The following is a 17,713-nucleotide window of genomic DNA, read 5'->3' on the forward strand; positions in this document are numbered from 1 at the left end:
CCTTTAACATAGTTAAATGACTGAATCATAAGTAAGGTGAGGTTTATGCATTTCTGAGTGTGTGACAATTATGTAATATTGATTTAGCTAATGCTAATTAAATGTTTAGATACTTTCTTTTAACTTAACCTCTTCAGTTAATTAACAAATTTGGCATCAATAACAACACGGGAGTTCTGAATTTCTGGAGTTTCTACAGTAAATTTCAATGTTGGAAACATAAATCTGTGCCGCACATGTACTCCCTTTTGGATGTCACTGAACAAAACCAAGCGACATTTGGTTTAGATTTTTCTAAGAGGCGTAAAAGCAGATTTAATAAGCTTCATATCAGCTCGAGACTTTTTCAGATGAAGCTGTTGCAGTGTCAGCATGCAGCCTAACATTTTGCACTTGTTGACACAGAGGAGGTATCCCTCTATGCTGACTTAAAGGGGCTGTGTGTCATGGACCTATGCAGCTCATTGCCCTTTGTGTGCCAAGTATTTGCCAAGTGACTCAATGACATGTTAAAAGCACTGAATTTGCAGCCTCGGAGGAGGTCATTTGGCCCACCATCCCTGTGCCGGTGTTAGCTCTTCAGCTGAAGCTGTCTACTTGATTCCTATTTCCTTATCCTTTTGCCATTATGTTATTGATCATGTTTGCCATACATTTTTCCCCAGAGTTTGATTAATATTGAAAATATACTTCCCAAAATAAAATTGGCTTATAGAAATCAGCGTATGCTGTATTTTGTCCTCAGGGCAACAGTCTGGTGTTAGAATTGCGTTTCAAGGCATTTTGTTCTTGGCTACTCTAGGGTTTAAACCTTATGAAGATTTCTCCACTGCTAAAACATTGGACATTGGGACATTAGTGAACCGGGTGGGCTCATATAACAATTAGTGATAGCTATCATGGTTATCATTACTGATACAAGTTTATTTTCCAGATTTTTCAGTTGAATTTAAATTCCACCAGCTGCCATCCCCAGAGCATTAGCCTGGGCCTCCAGATCACTAGCCAAGTGACATGACTAGTGTGCCACTGTCTCTCCATTTTCATGCCTGTAGCTGTCTTCACATCTAGCTTCTGGATTAAGGTGGCTGCCATGATTGGGCCACCTCCCTACAAATCAACTTCCTTTCCTACTGAGGCCTCCGACCAACCTTCCACTCCTGAACCTCCGATCGACACTCCTTCCTCCTCCCCGGTCCTTGGTCTACTCTCCATTCTTTGTTATCAAGTAAGGTGCTGCTGCAGCAGTCTCTGAATGTTTCCACACATACCTAGAGGTTCAATCTACCACTCACTCTTCTAGGCAGGAACGTTTTCAATGGCGTTACTAATGCATTGTGGAGTTAAAGCATCACAATGTAGAAACAGAGAAAATAGGAGCAGGAGTAGGCCATTCGGCCCTTTGAGTCAGCTCCACCATTCATTATGATCATGGCTGATTATCCAGCTCAATAGCCTGATCCTGCCTTCTCCCTATAGCCTTTGATCCCCTTTGCCTCAATTGCTTATCTAACTGCTTCTTGAAAACATTCAATGTTTTTTGTTTCAACTGCTTTCTGTGGTAGCGAATTCCAAAGACTGACCACTCTCTGGGTGAAGTAATTTCTCCTCTTCCCTGACCTAAACAATCTACCCTGTATCCTCAGACTGTGACCTCTGTTTCTGGACACCCCTACCATTGGAAACATCCTTCTTGTATCTACCCTGTCCAGTCCTGTTAGAATTTATAGGTTTCTTTGAGAGCCTCCCTCATTCTTCTAAACTCCAGTGAATACAATCCTAACTGACTCAATGGCTCCTCATACGTCAGTCCTGCCATTACAGGAATCAGTCTGGGAAACCTCTACACTCCCTCTAGAGCAAGAACATCCTTCCTCACATAAGAGACCAAAACTGCATACCATATAAGGAGACCAAAACTACTCAAGATATATCTTGAGCCTCAGAAATGTATCATCTTTTTTAATGTTACTTGCTGAAGTGGGTTTCCTTCATAACTGCTTCTATACCTTTCAAGTGAACTGCAAACAGATGTCACCTTCACAAATTAAACTGCTGGGTTTGGCAGATGTCACAGGACCCGTAATGACTCATAAAAACATTTGTGGGCTCTGCACTAATTTACATGTATCTTTTGTCTGTAAATCGGGCATCGCACTGTAACTCATTTTATTGGTCAGGAGACATGCTGGGAGACAGGGATGGGTCAGTAAAATCAAAGGGAGCTGTGCCACAAAGGCTCTCTGACACATTCCTGCAATTGAGGCATTTTCATGACATCAGGACTGGAAGTGGACAGTTTGTCCACTCCCAAGTGGGGACATTTTTTCTGACCCTGAATTGAGCTCCCACCATGTGCTGGGGCCATCAGCCAAATGGAGATGGCTCTGTTGAACCTTCATTTAACTGAGAAACTTGCTTTTGGAACGCACACTTATGGCACGGGTATTAGGAAATAACAACTTTATCAAAGGGATAAGAGCGGCACAGTGGATAGCTCTGCTGCCTCACAGCGCCAGGGACTCGGGTTCAATTCCCGGCTTGGGTCACTGTCTGTGCAGAGTCTGCACGTTCTCCCCGTGAAAACGTGGGTTTCTTCCGGGTGCTCCGGTTTCCTCCCATAATCCAAAAGACGTGCTGGTTAGGTTATTTGGCCATGCTAAATTCTCCCTCAGTGTACCCGAACAGTCGCCAGAGTGTGGCGACTAGGGGATTTTCACAGTAACTTCATTGCAGTGTCAATGTATGCTTACTTGTGACACTAACAAATAAACTTTAAAAAAGAAAGTATTTATTAGCCAGTATGAAAAATCCACACACAGTTGGCACGCCAGCATTAGTTTTAAACCAGAATTCTGACTGTAAGGCACATTTTAAAGGGTTTGAAATGGTGTGACTTTTAAATCTTTCCATAGCCTTGTACATCCCTACCTGAACAATCTCCTCCAGCCATATGTCCTGATGCAACTCCTGTATTTCTTCAACATTGCTGTCTGTACAGATCATATTTCCTTCTGCTCCATCATTGGCAGATGCTTCTTCAGCTAATGTGTCCCCACCCTAAAACATTCATCTCTCGTGCTAGACCTAACCATCTCCCTCACCACGTTCAGAAACTTCCTTCAGACTCCTCTTTGCGACTCATTTTCCCCTCTGCTGCGCAGTGTTCTTTAGCTATCCATCATCCTGTAAAGAGCTCTGAAACATCTATTTGTGCATGACAAGTGCTTTATAAATGCAGGTTGTTGCACGTGGCCCATTCAGCCCACCACATTCAAACTCAGCCACAAATACCATTTATCCATCCCTTTGTCATCTTGGGGGTATAACTTTGGTGTGTAATGTGTGTCTGAAGTGAGGAGGCCAAGGCTGGCTTGAAAATGGGCCATGGGCAGTATTGATAGTAATTGGGTGAGCTGCCAGTATCTGTTGTATCTCTACAGCATTAGAGATAAAACGTCTGGTGGTGCTTTCCTTGCGGCTACCTCAGAATCCCAAAAGGAGCTTGTTCAGCTCTTCAGTATTGAATTTGGCAGAGAGGGCCCATAACTGGCTTTAGGCCTTATCGCTTACAAAATGTAAAGCAACTAGTGCCTGCTTTGTGTTGCTGGTGTTCTCTGAAATCGACCGTCTTTACTCCCGTTTTTACATGTGTGAGGCAATCAAACCAGATCGTGCTTCAGGGGAAAAAATAATGAAAGGAAATTTTCTGTCTTTCACTCATAACTGGGAGTTTGCCCATTGAGAGTGCATATTCGAAAGTGAGATGCACTTATTTGACAACCATTATTTTAAATAGCTGGAAAATTGATGGCAGTGTGCAGCTGAATTTCTATGATACACTTCCAAGGGCTGAGACTCCCCACTGAGAGGGCTTGTCGGAAAATGACTTACAGTGCCACACCATGGAACCTCTCCGAGAGCAAGAACCGCCCCAATCTGTGCCGCTTAATTTTTATACAGTGCTTTTTAATTTAAACTTCTCTGATAAATACCTGGCTGACTGTACAGATGCTGGGATGGGACTGATTTGGCTCACTTGTGATGTTCCCATGAACAACTCATGCTCTAGTTACGTACATGAAAGAAATGGATGAGGGAGCCGAGGGCTTGAGATGCCTGAGAAGACTCAACATTCTCTAAACTGGAGGGGTACGAATATCCTAGCTGGGAGTTTTGCTAGTGTGGTTCGGGTGGGTTTAAACTAATGTGGCAGGGGGGTGGGGATCAGAACAATAGCTCAATAAGCATAGAGGCTGGGGACGAGGTTGGGGCCAAGACAAGGCTATCTAAGAGGAAGGGCATTCTGTGGGAGGATGACCTCAGTGGGCCTGGAGGTCTGGCGTGCATCTGCTTCAATGCAAGGAGTGTCACGGGCAAGACAGACAAGCTTAGAGCCTTAATGCTTGCGTGGAACTTGGATGTGGTTGCAGTGACGGAGACTTGGTTAAAAGAAGGACAGGACTGGCAGCTGAATATTCCGGGATATAAGTGTTTTAGGCAAGACAGAGGAGGGCTGAGGAGGGGTGGGGGAGTAGCAATGCTGGTTAGGGAGCATATTACAGTGGTACAGAGGGTGGACAATATGGAAGGGTCAGGTAACGAGTCACTGTGGGTGGAGCTCAGAAACAGGAACGGCGCAGTCACTATGTATACTACAGGCCTCCAAAAGCCCATGGGAAGTTGAGGAACGGATATGTAAGGAGATTCTGGACAGGTGCAGAAAAAATAGTGTTGTTGTAGTGGGAGATTTTAATTTCCCTCACATAGACTGGAAATCGCTTAGGGCTGGGGGCCTGGTTGGGGAAGAGTTTATAAAATGCGCACAGGAAGGTTCTTTGGAACAATATGTTGACAGTCCAACTAGAGAGGGGGCTATACTGGACCTAGTACTGGGGAATGAGCCCGGTCAGGTCATTAAAGTTGCAGTAGGGGAACATGTGGCAAATAGTGACCACAATTCTGTAAACTTTAGGATAGTAATGGAAAAAGATGAGTGTTGACCTATGGGTAAGGTGCTGAATTGGGGGAAGGCTAACTACAGCCAGATTAGGCAGGATTTGGTGGCTGTTGATTGGGAGAGGCTGTTCGAGGGTAAATCCACATCTGGCAAGTGGGAGTCTTTTAAGGAGCAGTTGATAGGACTGCAGGACAGGCATGTGCCTGTAAAGAGTAAGGATAGGAAAGGTAGGATTTGAGAGCCGTGGATAACCAGTGAAATTGTGGGTCTAATCAAAAAGAAAAAAAGAGGCATACATGAGGTCCAGGCAGCTAAAAACAGATGGAGCACTGGAGGAATACAGAGAAAGTAGAAAATAACTCAAACAGGGACTTAGAAGGGCAAAAAGGGGTCACGAAATGTCCTTGGCAGACAGGATTAAGGAGAATCCTAAGGCATTTTATACATACGTTAGGAACAAGAGGGTTGTTAGGGAAAGAATCGGACCTCCCAGGGACAAAGGAGGGGAATTATGCTGAGAACCAAAGGAAGTAGGTGAGATCCTAAACGAATACTTTGCATCAGTATTCACAAAGGAGAGGGACATGTTGACTGGTAGTGTCTCAGAGAGATGTGTTGACCTGTTAGAAAAAATCTCAATTACAAGGGAGGAAGTGTTAGGTTTTTTAGGAAACATTAAGACAGACAAATCCCCAGGGCCGGATGGCATCTATCCGAGACTCCTCAGGGAGGCGAGAGATGCAATTGCTGGGCCTCTAACAGAAATCTTTGTCTCTTCACTGGACACAGGTGAGGTCCCAGAGGATTGGAGGACAGCAAATGTGGTCCCGTTATTTAAGAAGGGTAGCAAGGATAACCCGGGTAATTATAGGTCAGTGAGCTTGACGTCCATGGTAGGGAAGTTGTTGGAGAAGATTCTTAGAGATAGGATATATGTGCATTTAGAACTGAATAACATCAAGAGTACAGAAATAATACAGAATAATCTCAAGAGTATAGAAACACAGAGGGACCTAGGTGTGCAAGTCCACAAATCCTTGAAGGTGGCAACACAGGTGGAGAAGCTGGTGAAGAAGGCATATGATATGCTTGCCTTTATAGGATGGGGTATAGAGTATAAAAGCTGGAGTCTGATGATGCAGCTGTATAGAATGCTGGTTCGGCCACATTTGGAGTATTGTGTCCAGTTCTGGTCGCCGCACTACCAGAAGGACGTGGAGGCGTTAGAGAGAGTGCAGCGAAGGTTTACCAGGATGTTGCCTGGTATGGAGGGTCTTAGCTATGAGGAGAGATTGGGTAAGCTGGGCTTGTTCTCCCTGGAAAGACAGAGAATGAGGGGAGATCTAATAGAGGTGTACAACATTATGAAGGGGATAGATAGGGTGAACGATGGGAAGCTTTTTCCCAGATCAGAAGTGACAATCACGAGGGGTCACGGGCTCAAGGTGAGAGGGGCGAAGTATAACTCAGATATTAGAGGGATGTTTTTTACACAGAGGGTGGTGGGGGCCTGGAATGCGCTGCCAAGTAGGGTGGTGGAGGCAGACATGCTGACATCGTTTAATACTTACCTGGGATAGTCACATGAGCAGCCTGTGAACGGAGGGACACATACGATTGGCCTAGTTGGACCAAGGAGCGGCACAGGCTTGGAGGGCCGAAGGGCCTGTTTCCTGTGCTGTACTGTTCTTTGTTCTTTGTTCATTAGCGATAGACAGCATGGTTTTGTACGAGGGAGGTCATGCCTCACAATTTTGGTTGAGGTTTTTGAGGAGGTGACAAAAACGATTGACGAGGGAAGGGCCGTGGATGTCACCTATATGGATTTTAGTAAAGCGTTTGACAAGGTCCCTCATGGCAGGCTGGTGCAAAAGGTTAAATCTCACGGGATAAAAGGTGAGCTAGCTAGATGGGTGGAGAACTGGCTTAGCCATGGAAGACAGAGGGTAGCAGTGGAGGGGTCTTTTTCCGGTTGGAGGTCTGTGATTAGTGGTGTTCCGCAGGGCTCTGTACTGGGACCTCTGCTGTTTGTAATATGTATAAATGATTTGGAGGAAGATGTAACTGGTGTGATCAGTAAGTTTGCGGACGACACGAAGATTGCTGGAGTTACGGATAGTGATGAACATTGTCAGAGAATACAGCAGGATATAGATAGGCTGGAACATTGGGCGGAGAAATGGCAGATGGAATTTAATCCAGATAAATGCGAAGTGATGCATTTCAGTAGATCTAATGTAAGGGGGAGCTATACAATAAATGGCAGAACCATCAGGAGCATAGGCACACAGAGGGACCTGGGTGTACAAGTCCACAGATCCTTAAAGGTGGCAGCACAGGTGGAGAGGGTGGTCAAGAAGGCATATGGCATGCTTGCCTTTATTGGACGGGGCATAGAACATAAAAGTTGGCATCTGATGTTGCAGCTGTATAGAACGATGGTTAGGCCACATTTGGAATACTGCATCCAGTTTTGGTCGCCACACTACCAGAAGGACGTGGAGGCTTTGGAGAGAGTACAGAGAAGGTTTACCAGGATGTTGCCTGGTATGGAGGGTCTTAGCTATGAGGAGAGATTGGGTAAACTGGGGTTGTTCTCCCTGGAAAGACGGAGGATGAGGGGTGACCTAATAGAGGTGTATAAAACTATGAAGGTCATAGATAGAGTGAACAGTGGGAAGCTTTTTCCCAGGTCGGAGGTGACAAACACAAGGGGTCATGGGTTCATGGTGAGGGGGGCAAGGTTCAATACAGATGTCAGGGGGATGCATTTTACACAGAGGGTGGTGGGGGGCTGGAATGCACTGCCAAGCAAGGTGATTGTGGCAGACACGCTGGGATCGTTTAAGACTTATCTAGATAGCCACATGAACAGTCTGGGAATAGAGGGATACAAAAGAATGGTCTAGTGGGCACATAAGTGGCACAGGCTTGGAGGGCCGAAGGGCCTGTTCCTGTGCTGTATTGGTCTTTGTTCTTTGTTCTCCAGAAAGGAGCTTAATAAACTGGTGAGCAGAGAAAGCATGTGCAGTAGGTTACGTCGCGTACAATTAGAAATGAAGGGGGGAGAGAAAGCTCAAATAAAAAGTTAAATTGAAAAGTAGTTTTATGTTCAAGGTCGTATTGACTTTTGAAAAGGATAAAAGAGCTCTGAAGAATTTCAGGGTAATGAAAGTACGCCTCTTTTCCATCTCTGATTCATAATTGGGCTAAAGGAGTTTTACTGGAGGCGTTCTTTGTACTATTGTGGGTTGGCATCTTGTGTTTGTGCCAAGGCCAAAGACAGAATAATCTTGGCACTGATTGGCTTGAATTCTGTCTTGCTCAGAAAGCAGATAAAGCACGATGCCAGAAATTTCTTTCTCATGAGGTTATATTGTATTCTTTTGAAACTTGCCCTGTTATCCAGCAGCTGCTTTGGTGGGTGGCAGGTTGGTGAAGGTCATGGATTGTAGTGTGGGAATCTCATATCTTTTGCTAGGTTCCTTCCGAGGGCTAGCTTGCACGAGAACAGATGTGTATGAAACTGAAATGGTTTCTGGTTGAAGTACAGATAGAAGCTGCTCAGAGTGAGCACGTCAGCAAGATTTTCCTTCAGCTCTATTTTTAGCAGCATCTTATTAGTTGACTTAATTAACTAAACAAGATTGAGTCAATAAACTTCATTGGTCTTGGGAAAGATTTCTTCTGTGTTAAAATGTTATCAAGGGTACCTGTATTCTTAAGCAAAATGTTATTGCTCAAGGCTACTGAAGTAGCAATTCCCAAGCCACTCAATTTGCTTTCCTGTCTCCTTCCCCTCTTCCATGGCTTACAGTCTCGAATGATGCAGAGTCAGTATCAAATGTGATCAGGCTCTTTGCCAAACCTGGCTCAGTACCTGATCCAGGTTGGCTTTGGTTCATGTTAGCTCCAGTAATCCTGAAGGTATTCTGGTTCTGAGTGTATTTTATTGTCATTTCCTCACTTTATTTCTTCAGTATACCTCAATTTTTGGGCTAAAGGGAACAAGGGATATGGAGAGAAGGGGGGGAATCAGGATATTGAATTTAATGATCAGCCATGATCATAATGAATGGCGGAGCAGACTGAAAGGGCCGAATGGCCTACTCTTGCTTCTAGTTTCTGTGGCTGTGATTCTCCCATTGCGACCCGCAACTTTTCTGTTGGGTCGCGGTGGGAGATGTGCGTCTGCTGCCTTGAACGGGGATTTGCGCATGCGCCGGGAATGCATGCGCATCTCCCAAAGCCGGAGAACAGTCGCCGGTCAGACCACGCTGGAAACCAGAGGGAAGGCAGGTAAGTAATTTAAATCTGTTTTTAATCTGTTTTGAATATGCATATTAGGTAAGGTCCCAATTGAATCTCCCACCCCGCCAGGAATACTTCATTCCGGCGGGATTCAGACTAGCTCCCCACGTTCAGGGAACTAGCGGGAGACCCCGCCAGAATGAAGGGGGGACAATCGGAGCCCCCCAGGGGCGGCGGGGTGGGGGGGGGGGGCGGTGTCCTGCCTCCGGGGGGGGGTCTGACACCAGGGGGGGTGTCAGTGGGGGGGGACTCTGTTGGGGTGAGGGGTGTGGGGGGATCACCACTGCTGGGGGTGGGGCCTGGACATCGGGGTGCTCCGGGACAAGCTCTGGCAGGTGGGGTCAGGGCTGGCCCGGGAATTGCTGTGGGGGCTGCTATTGGGCCATGGGGGGGCTGGAGGGGCAGCACTGTGGTGGTCCCGGGCTGGCCAGCAAACGGGAGGTTGACAGTTTTGGGCCACTGTGCATGCGCAGAGCTTCAGAACTGTCAAACTCCGGCACGAATAGGCCCAGCCCCCTTGGGCTTTTAATGATATTCATGTCTGGGATCTCTTCAGTGGATAGAGTGCGGAGATTCAGTGAGAAGCTGAACTGACAGAACAATTGGGATTTAGAACAGTTTTCCCACCAATTCAGCACTTTTGGGAGAATCGCCCCCTATGTTTCCGATTCACTGACTTGCTGGCGAAATGATATCGCACCCAGAGGTCGGCCACTAGCCCTCCACTTTCGACAAATCACTGGAAGGTGTTGCTTGGGATGAATGTCCTTGTCCAGCTTATCCTGATCTAAGTATATAATGCCTGGCATGGATGACATCAACATCTAAGCAGAATAAAATGACCAAACCTGTTCAGTTGCTGTTTTGTGATCAGTGTTCTTGACTCATCACTCCAGCTGCATTTTCTCTTTCCCTTCCTTTTGTTTGGCCCCAGCATACATCTTTCTTAACTATCACTTTTTAATTCTGATGAAGGGTTCATATCCAAAGCATAACCTTCCCTTTCTCTTTTTCCGTTGCCGATAAGCCAACCCTTAGATTAATAAACATTTTAAATTGAAGTGAAAATATTTTGTTCCATTTCTTAAATTATCCTGATGATACTGCATACCTCTGCAATTAATTTTGGAAATCTGTTATGATTTAATTGTTGATTTTGTCAGAAGAATCATCAGAATTGTAAAATAGAAACATATAAATTAGAAGCTGGAGTAGGCCTCTTGGCTCTTTGAGCCTGCTCTGCCCCTCAATAAAATCCTGGCTGATCTGATTTTAACTTCAACTTCATATTCTGATCTACCACCGATAACCTTTCACCCCCTTTCTTATCAAGAATCTATCGACCTCTTCCTTGAAGATATTCAAAGATTCTGCATCAACCATCCTTGAGGAAGAGCATTCCAAAGTCTCACAACTCTCTGAGGGAAAAAAACATTTCCTCTTCACTGTCCCAAATAGGAGACTTCTTATTTTTAAACAGTGATCCCGAATTCTAGGTCTCCCACAAGAGGAAAGTTGCTTTCCATATTCATCCTGTCAGATACCCTCAGGATCTTATATGTTTCAATCAAATTGCCTCTTATACTTCTAAACTCCAGTGGTTACAAGCCCAGCCTGTCCAGCCTTTCCTTATAAGACAATCTGCCCATTCCAGGTATTAGTCTAGTAAACCTTCTCTGAACTGCTTCAAAAGCATTTACATCCTTCCCTAAACAGGGAGTCCTATACTGTACACAGTACGCCAATGCCCTGTGTAACTGACACACAACCTCCCTATTTTTGATCCTTTACTGTTTTAGCATTCAGCCTGAGAAACCATTTAATGGCTTGACTCGGACACTCCTTGCTTCATAAGTTGAGTCATAAGCAACCAGTGTCATGCAAGCTGTACTGAGTTTGACACAATTCCAAAAACATACTTTAAAAATGTTTGGGCCTGGTGTAGTTTTTCTGAATCCTCTGTAAAATGTCACATTAAAAGTGAAACCTAACCAAAAATTATTATGGGCTATTACTCTTCATGTCTGTGTTGCAATACTTATTTGCCCTTGCAGACCACTTTATCGTGTGTATAGACATGGGAAGTGATATGATTTGTGATGCAGTTACTCCAGCATGCCGCCAGAACAACTTGTAATGGCAATATTTTACTTGTATAGTTCCAATTAAACTTTAACTTCGTAAGATGTTTGTACTGGAGCAAGTGATATGTGACTTTCCGAAAGAGCATCCCACACAGGGGTCCCTCCATCACCCCATCCCCACAACCTCATACATTTCCCATTGCTAATTCCCCTAACCTACACATCAAGGGACACGAAGGGGCAATTTAGCATGGCCAATCCACCTAACCTGCACATCTTTGGACTGGAATTGAACCCGGGTTCTTGGAGTCCCCATCCCCCCACCCCCACAAACCCCACACTGTTTTCTGTAAATTTGTACGGGTTCAATAAAATTGTCCAAGGAAAACAAATATACAGAAGTGTTCAAAAAAACTGTTTGTACTGCTCAACTTCTGTTGCCCCAACAAATTTTCTCCTGGGTTGCTTGCAACAGTGTTCTGGAGATTAATCTTTAATTCTTGGGGACCCCAGGGCAATACAGGATGATGGGCAACCCGACTGTATGAGGAACTGCATCTCCCCGAAAACCCTCCCAAGAAGGTGAGATCCCAATTCAGGAGCAGGTTTGATCTGGGTGCAGACTTAATGACCCAGAAGTATAGTTCCAATAGGAACAAGCCATTGCCTGCTTCCTTCCCAACAGTGGTTAGCACTGCCTCACAGCGCCATGGATCTGGTTTTGATTCCCGGCTTGAGTCACTGCCTATGCGGAGTCTGCGTGTTCTCCCCGTGTCTGTGTGGGTTTCCTCCAGTTGCATTGGTTTTCTCCCACAGTCCGAAAGACATGCTAGTTAGGTGCTTAGGCCATGCTAAATTCTCCCTCAGTGTACTCAAACAGACGCTGGAGTGTGGATTTTCACAGTAACTCCATTGCAGTGTTAATATAAGCCTTCTTGCGACACTAATAAATAAATTTTAAAAACTGTATTGCACCCCAATGATCTGAAATGACTTTTTATCCTGCTGTACTGAAGTTCTGTCCATCAGTCACCCATTTATGATCCTGAGTAACACAAGAAAATCACACAATGTGTTCATAGTGTCTTCATGAAAGATGGAGAAAAAGTTGAGATGTGCTGCTGCTTCAGTAATATATGTTACAAGATTCCCAAGTATCAGATTGGTCGGAAAATGTGATTCCGTGTATGGAAGTAAAAGAATGCTGCTCTTTCAGCGCATGAAGAAGCAAGAATTCTCCATTTAAAAGTTTTACTCTGCTTCAATTGGAAGAAAGTATACATTTTGAAACATATATAAATAAACAAAATAATTGATTCGAGAACATCTGCAGTTTGCCATATGCCAAACATGCATTTAGCAGTCAGTGGTGCAGCACTGATGATATGTGAGCTGGTTTGCCAGCAGCTAAAATTGAAGTGGTTGAGTCTGTCCATCAAGTTGGTGTGCTTAGTGAAGAGAGAAGGAGCGCATATCTGAAGGACTTTTCAGTGCGATAAATGGTTTTATATCCACAATGAACCCTTATTTAGACTTTCTACTAATATGTTGAGACTTCTTTGAAGTATACTTGAAGGTTTCTTCTCTTTTCCGATTTGTTAATACACACGCATTCTCAGTACACAACAGAAAGATCACGGTGAGATTTGCATTGTTTGGAATTCAGTGCTGCCTTCAGTCACATTTTATACTTTGTGCATGTTGTATCTTTCAAATACAGATGTTCTTTGTAACCTTTATTGTTGGCAAGCTTTGTTCTCGAATGAGCCTCAAGAACATTTCAGTCAATGGAGTTAATTGAAATTCTTTCATTTCCACGCATATGCTTTTTGACTTTCAGACAGAATGATGCTTGAGATTTTAGCGCCCCCCCCCCCCCCACCCAACCAACCCACCCAACCCCAACAGTGTAAATTAACAGCTGTAACTGCAGGTGGTGTACCTCATCTGAGACAACATGAAAGTGTCTATCTTTTGTGTGCTTTAATTAGAGCAAAAAGTTTTTTTTCTACTTCTTACACAATGTCTGTACTGATTTATTTCATGTTGTAACTGTGTGTGAATTCTTAAATAGCAGCCAGCCTGTTGTGTTTAATCTATCATTTTATGTGGGCCTCATAGGATATCATGATTTTTCAAGCGACACTATAAATGTATGTATGTGTGAGTGTGTATATGCGTGCCTTTGTGTAAATGTGTTCTCTTCAGAACCCATTCTGAAAGCCACTGCCAGTTACACCAGCTCTGACGAAGGGTCATCCAGACTTGAAACGTTAACTCTCTTCACTCTCCACAGATGCTGTCCGACCTGCTGAGATTTATTAGCATTTTCTGTTTTTGTTTCAGATTCCAGCGTCCGCAGTATTTTGCCTTTAGTTGGACCTTGTCGATTACTGTACCAGAATAGACTAATGCACGTACAGTTGTTGCAAAGATTGCTATGATCTATTTGGAGGAGATGTTAACATCTTCATTTGTGATAATGCTTCAAGATTGTTGAAAAAGATGTTGGGTGAAATTTTCCATTTTTTTCCCTAAGTGCTAGGCAAGTGAGAAAACTGGTGTGCAGCTTCGTAACTGATTTTTCTTTCCATATTTTACAGCACCTACTGTTAAAGAAAATATGCTGGAGGCATGTCTCATCACATGGGTGGGGTGGGGCCTGAGAAAAAGGGTGGGCCCGATCTTAAATTCCCCCCCCCTCCCCCCCACAGAGACAGTGTCCCCATCACTCGCATGCTTGCCTGAAGGTAACCCCACCCTCCTCATGGGGAACCCTCTCCCCCCCCTGCACAGACAGCTCCAATGGAAGACTCTCCTCATCAGCACTGCCCCTTAGATACTGTCCACCCGGGGGCTATATGTATCTGTGCACCCCTGGCAAGTTTCCTTCACCTCGTATACACTGCTCCAGACCTTTTGTAAACCTTGCCGATGTAACTCGTATTCCTAATGCGGAGGGATGATACAGCGATGAAGCCTGCTAATTGTACTTAAATGAGGTTCCCAACTTTCCTCATCACGACACTGGCGGGGAAAATCTGAAAATGAGATCTCGCCAGCGAGATTTTTGTTTTCCAATTCTTGTGGGATTTTGTACCCACGTCGCCATTTGCACTTGCAGTGAATGCAGACACAAACTCTCCCCACCCCCCCCGTTGAAACTTTTCATTGTCTGCCCTTCAGGACAGACACAAGAAGACCAGATTTCATAAAGACCACCATTTTAAACTGCGTAAGCAAAGGATGCTGATTGTTGGGCAAGCCAACTCTGGTTGAGGCATTTCCATGGAAAATGCACCATTTTTTCAAAATGAATCTCCCACACTCTGTGCACTGCAGAGTGCACTGGCGTGAATCAAGCGAAAAATCAGTGGGTGGGGCCTATTCCTGCTGGAGAGGCCGGCAGCCTTGTGCTGAGCAGGCCACTGCGTATGCACCAATCTGTCAGTGCTGAGACCAGCGCATGCGCAGTAGCCCCACACTGCCAGTCTCCCGATTGCTGGCCAGCCCCGTGACCCCCACATTGCCAGCCATGCGAGGCCCCCCCGCCCCAAACCCCCTCCATGGCCCAATCACTGGCCCTCCGAATATGTCCGGGCCAACCTTGACCCCCGCCCCGCTGCCGTCTGGTCAGCCTCGATCCCACCCACCTCTCCTTGATGGCCAGCCCCGATCACTAGCCCCCCTCCCTCTGTCACCATCGAGTACAGAGTGGAAGTGGGATCCCCTAGCCCGACTGATCCACCCCTCACCATCCTGCCCCATTAGGCCCCACCCCTTTGGCACTGCCAAGGACCCCCTTAGACATTGCCACTTTGCCTTTGGACAGTGCCAGGGGCCAGGCTGGCACTGCCAAAGGGGCAAGCCCCCTCCTTATCCCTGAATGCCTGGGGGGGCCTCGATGGTTAGTGGGTCCAGGGACATCAGTCCTGGGCCTGCTAATTATATGTAAAATGCATTTAAATGAAGATTTAAATAAATTATGCAGCTCTGCGCCAATTTCCAGCGGAGAGCTGATGGCGCCGGAAATCTGGCTGCCGGAGACTTCTGGAGGCCATGGCGCCCACTGGGGAGCCCACTAAATGGCCTCTACTTGAGTCTCCCAGCCCACTGCACTGCTTTAGCAGCGTAGTGGCCTGGGAGAATCGCCCCCCTCTCTGTATCAGGAAGAGCTGGGTATATGGCAATTTCTCTGTGAACACATCACCACCCTGGTGGTACTGTTAAAGGACGTGACTCTCCCTCTTCACATGTTACAGCCAGATTGTTTGCAGCTGCAGTGTTTTATGTTCCAAGCCATTCATAATAAAACCCAATACACAGAAAATATGTACAGCAAAATGCTTGTCCTTCAAATGATACCAATTTGTGTGAATTACACCAAACAAAATACCAATCTGGTATGCATAACCTATATGTGTAAACAGATAGTGACAAACCTGCTTGTGTGACTGCAAAGGTAAAGGTTGAAATGCTCTCCCTTGATTGGTATTTTGGAATTCAAGCAATTCCTTAAAACAAAAACTTAATCTTGGTCCCAAAATACTTACTTAATTTTGGAAGATTGTTTCAGATTTTTTTTTGTTTTGTAATTGAGCATTCTTTCCCCAACGTTGTTAGATTTGATTATCAACTGTACCATCATCTAACCCTATCAGTCCCCCCTTTCTCCTAGATATGCTTATATAGCTTCCCCTTAAATACAGGTATGTAATTCACCTTAGCTACTCAGTTTGAAATTATAGAAATCATAGAAACCCTACAGTACAGAAAGAGGCCATTCGGCCCATCAAGCCTGCACCGACCACAATCCCACCCAGGCCCTACCCCCATATCCCTACATATTTTACCCGCTAATGCCTCTAATCTATGCATCCCAGGACTCGAAGGGGCAATTTCTTTAGCATGGCCAATCGACCTAACCTGCACATCTTTGGACTGTGGGAGGAAACCGGAGCACCCAGAGGAAACCCATGCAGACACGAGGAGAATGTGCAAACTCCACACAGACAGTGACCCGAGCCGGGAATCGAACCCAGGTCCCTGGAGCTGTGAAGCAGCAGTGCTAACCACTGTGCTACCGTGCCGCCCTTATACATTTGGTAGTACGTTCACATCCTAAACACTCTGGATAAAAAAAAAGTTCCTCCAGCAATTCCTATTGGACTTTGTTACTGTCTTCTATTTATGACCTCAAGTTTTGATCTCCCCATGAGGATCTATCCACTCAAACCCAATGAGAAGGACTTTTTAAAACATGTTTGATCAAGCTTTTCCTTATCCCTCCTAATATCTCCACCTTTGGCTCACTGTCAGTTTTTGCTCAACTCCTGTAGACTATTTTGTGACACTGCTATGTTAAAAGTATTATACCAATACAAGTAACTGATGTTGAGTTAACGAGTTAAGTTGCAGGGTAGACCTGAATCCCTTGATTGTTTTAGTTTTGTTGCACCTTACCTTTTGCATCTTATCTGATAACGTTCTTATCATTGATGGCATTTTTGGAAAGCTTTAGGTACATCGCTTAATATGCTAGGCACATGTCCATGTTGTTACTTACCACATCAATCAATTTGTAAATATTTTGTAACTCTCAAATTGCTGTTAATTTTATTTTCTGGTGTGACCCTTAGGATGTTTTTGACCCCAAAGTTTTAGAACTGTGGGATCATTGTTGGAAGATACACTCTAATGGCTGTTAGATGGAATTTGGTTAGGAAGTGAGGAGATTGCAGAATAAGGAGAGAAAGAAAAATATATTTCTGACAAAACTCTCAAGCTGAAAAATCAGCACACACAGTACATACTCCTGCCAAAGCTTTGAAGCTTAGTTACAGCCCTGCTTTGTTAGAATGACACAAAATTATATTGATTACCCAGTGAAGCAGAAAGCAGTGCAAACCTATGTGGAGCCATATGGTGTCTTGCAGGCAAAGCAGAATAGTTTATTGTAGTAATAAAAGGGTGAACTGTACTTACCGGCAAATGTCAAGTTTTCCTATCTAAATCCTTGTAGGAAAGAAACAGCTCTATTTTTGAATTGTAACCCTCCACCACTTTGTAAGAAATTATTGTTTTCTGAATGCAGATGTAAGTACTGGCATTAATTCTAATATAAATAACAGTATTTGAATGTCAGTGCTACAGGGTCTAAATTATGAAGTGCACTCATTACAGTATGGCCTTGGCTTCCTCTCAAAATCCCCTGCATTATTACTGAGGCCTTCTGCAAAGAACGATTCTGTTCTACTTGCCTTTTCATGCCAGTAATTTAACCATGTGTCCCTTCTGACATTTTTGAATAATATAAAATCTAATGTAAATTACACTGCAAAGTGACATTGCAAAATCA

General features: G+C 44.7%; 1 protein-coding gene across 13 annotated transcripts in view; it reads left to right on the forward strand.

Moving 5' to 3' along the window:
• LOC144506416 (dystrophin-like) overlaps positions 1-17,713 on the forward strand; it is a 1,861,003-nt gene that overhangs the window by 230,961 nt on the left and 1,612,329 nt on the right. The window lies entirely within an intron of this gene.

Source organism: Mustelus asterias, chromosome 17 (genome assembly GCF_964213995.1).
Source record: "Mustelus asterias chromosome 17, sMusAst1.hap1.1, whole genome shotgun sequence".
Taxonomy (NCBI): Eukaryota; Metazoa; Chordata; class Chondrichthyes; order Carcharhiniformes; family Triakidae; genus Mustelus; species Mustelus asterias.